The following is a 4023-nucleotide window of genomic DNA, read 5'->3' on the forward strand; positions in this document are numbered from 1 at the left end:
GGCAACGGGGATGATCCCGATCCAGATCTGGATCGATGGGGGAAGTGGGGGGGTTGCCCTAGGGTTCGATCGGGGTGGGGGATAAGGAGGAGGGGAGTGGGGCGCCGGCTGGGCCGGCCTGGTTAGCTCAATGGCCAGCTGGGCTGAGGCCCAGCAGGGGGGGGTGTTTCTTTTCCCTTTTTTTGTTTGTTCTATTTTTTTTATATTCTATTACTTTTCTGTTTTCTTTTATTTTTGTTTTATAAAATCTAAAAGCGACAACTAATTTGGTGTTATTAAATAGGTCACAACCCCAAATTTTTTTGGCACTTTAAATAAAGTATTTTTGCATTTGCTTATTATTTTAAAAGCATTTTTAATAATTGTTTTATCGCCGTTTTAGTTTATTTAGTGCATTTAAGTATTTTATTCAAAGATGATTTCTTCACCAACATTTATTATGGACTATTTGACACATTAGGAACAACTTAGTTTTGACTTTTGAAAACTTTAATTGTTTTGACTTTAATTCAAGTCTGAATTTGGATCGGTTCTGAACTAACGCGAGATTATCAACAATATTCGAGGTGACGTGGCATCATTACCAGAGGGTTACTGTAGCGTAACTGTCCGGGCGTCACAATTCTCCTCCACTACAAGAAATCTCGTCCCGAGATTTAAGAGGGGGACTAGGGGGAAAGGTCTGGTTACGAAATCCTAACGAATCTTCTCGTCTTTGGTTGCTCTTCTTGAAGAGATCAATCCATTACACTGATGTCTTCATTCCTCTGCTTGAGGTCATCAGGATGAAGTCGGCATCCTTTCTTCGGGATCTTCATCGTATTTAAGAATAGGTAACGAGGCAGATCAGCAACGACAGAATGCTATAAGGGTAATAATCTGGGATTAACCCATGAATGAGCATATGAGTACCTCTCGAGTTGAACAAAATAAAACACATCGAGAGTAAAGTTGGAAGGTACAATAAGAAGTTTCAAGCAGATAGGCAATCGTTCATTGCCTGAAGCAGAGTGCGAAAGGGGTTCAGAGCAACGGGAATAAGTATTGTGTCTGATACCAGAATAGATCAACAGGTAAGTGGCCCGTGAATTACATACATAGTCAAGCACGAGGAATAACTCTGACAACAGGGTGTACAGGAGAGTCAGGTTTCGATCCTGTGGAACTGTGGGTTATGGGCCCACCATGTGGGTTAAAAATAGGAGCGGTGACATCTCTCACGGTCACAATAGCAAGGCATGTCAGAGGGTAGCCTATCAGTTATGTCGGCACAATGTCGGTACCAGGGGCGAGGGACGAAGAGAACCATTTTCCTGCTCGTTGAACGAGGCGGACCAATAGGCAAAGTTCTCGTCCATCGGTGGTGACCGGAATGCTATCGACAATTTCAACAGGGTCTTACTGACAGAGTTGTACAACGAGGTGTTTACATAAGCAGGAGAATTACCACTGCTCGATTAAGTAGTTTACAAGAAAGTTTGAACAAAACAACGGGAAGGAAAATGTGCTTAAACACGTATATCAGGGGTATATCCTTCCCAAGGACAAGCAAAGCATGATATCCATGACAGGATATTATGTAGAAAACTCCTTAGGTAGGGGAGAGAAATTTCATGACATTACCCATACAACGGTGCTTGGATAATTGAGCAAGAAACATTTAGCATTGAGCTTCAAATGTTCTTATTGAAAATCGGAGTACCACAGGCATGCTTCGAGATAGCATTGACATGGTCATTAGGTGAAAATCAGACTTTGGGAACACAAAGGATCCATCAGGAACAGCTTATAGAATAAGTCTTCCAATTTCCTCACGGAAGAATGACTAACACTGCTAAAAGGAAGAACTATAACAATAGGCCCTCCGGGCAGGTGTGTTAGGATGACATCACCTTATCGGGTTAAAGACCAATGAATATGTTCAAACCATCACATCTGACCAAGGTTCAGGTATGATTGGTGTCAGGATACCTCGGGCTCAGGATGCCTGAGAAGAAAGGTGCAACACAAATTGATGGGATAACACTGTAAGATTCTCGGGAAATGAACCATGAAGTGATTTCCGTTAACAAGAGTTCATCATTATCCCAAGGAGAGGACAAGGAGGTGGATGATGAACTCAACGGCAATTCTTCGAGATTTCCAAAAGATGGATTTCCACAATTAGGTGAACAAGGAGATAACATTTGTCAGATCAAATGATATAAGGAAGTAAGCTCGAGGAAAACATACACAATTAAACATTGGTTGAAAGGTGCACCCAAGATATGGGTTGGGTTGCACGACCAATGTGAGAATGGTGATTCAATAATCAACAGTCTAAGAATGAACGACCGACCATTAACTTCAAAGCAATAGGGTTGCTAGAAGTTTTGGGATTACACATCACAGTCTATTTGTCGGTGTTTAGAAATAACACGGTGACCAAGAAAAGAATGGTGATGGTGATAAGTATCACTATACCAAGAATTCTTAAGTGGTGGAGCAATCCTCACAACATTCTTGACATCAAAGATGGTAATACTCCGCAGTAGAACATAACATAAGTTGGATAGCAAGGAACTCAAGGTACAGCACAAAACAGGAACAAGTTTTGTGTTGGAGGGAATGCAATAATGTTGTCGATGATAACCCAAATCATCGAGGGCAAAGGATGCTATTTATCATCAAGAATTCGATAGATATCTTGGAAGACCTCATAAGGTTGATGATGTTCACGACACATTTGTCGAGAGATTTCAAGATATAAACAATCAGCAACGACATCGAGTCAAAGAAATGATGAAGCGGAAGGTCATTGGAACCATGGGTAGGACACAAACTCGAAACCAAGCTTGTTGTTCAAGGCGAAATGATATGACGATGATGATCGACGTAAGGTTAGTTCATCGTCGAAAATTGTGCTCCGGGAAGAAGGACCGGGTAGCACAGTTAAAATTAGCTCGATAATGATATAGCCGATCAGGCTAGGAATGACTTGAAGGATTAATAAATTTGTAAGCAGTGATGGATTCAAATACTTGTTGAATCGCAATGCGAACTCGATTCAGTTATTGGTGTCCTTGAGTGTATAATAACTCAGAGCCCGCGAAAAATTGGAATCAATGAGAATGTAGCACTTGATGAATAACTCGTAAGAAGTTATGCAGTTCCGTGATAACCTTGAGATACCAGGGGGATAATACTCGACGATAGATCAAAGTAGAGGTTGGACTGGGGTATTGCTCTACAGAAGACAAGTGCTTAAACCCGCACGAGAAATGTAATTTAAAGGAGAACATGGTCGGAACCACGATTGCAAAAGGCCAGATCCCAGATATAAGAACTTATACCAAAGAGGGTTTAAGAGGAGCACCCATGATAAGATTAGCATCGTGTCCATGGGCATGAACGCAAGGTTCAAGGTCGACTCCCACTTCTCGAATGCATACCTTTTCATTCACTTCTCATTTTCGACGAAGTCGTAGTGTTGAAATTTTATCTGGTAATCACCCGAAGAATATAACTCGTGAAAACTCTCGGGTTTGCACAGTCTAGGGAAGGCCTTGGTACAACCCATCAGGTATCTTAGGAACATATACTACAAAGTTCAGAAGTAAATAACTCAAGCTCGAAAGCAGAGCAAGGTTGGCCAAGCAGACAATACAATTTACCAAAGGCATTATGTATCCGAGAAAAGGCTCACAAGTTTATTGAATATGAAGGGCGTTGTCAGAGAAAATCCAACAAAGGATCTGGTGGTCCACAAGGGATCTGACGTGAGCATCGGTACTCAACTAGAGGAAGCAGATTATAGAAACAACTGACTAACTCAATTGTCAAATGCAAAGGAATTATGATTTCCAAATCAAGAGATCAGAAGCAATGCTCTGATTAGGGGTGGATAAGTTGAATAGCCGTAGGGTACAATCAAAGACAATTGGATTGGTCGAGAACCAATTCCAGTAAAAAGAATGGCAGCTCAGCCGGAAAAGTAATTTATAAGGATCAATGCTGATTGCGTGTATTCGCAGAATATTGAGT

Source organism: Triticum dicoccoides, chromosome 2A (genome assembly GCF_002162155.2).
Source record: "Triticum dicoccoides isolate Atlit2015 ecotype Zavitan chromosome 2A, WEW_v2.0, whole genome shotgun sequence".
Lineage (NCBI taxonomy): Eukaryota > Viridiplantae > Streptophyta > Magnoliopsida > Poales > Poaceae > Triticum > Triticum dicoccoides.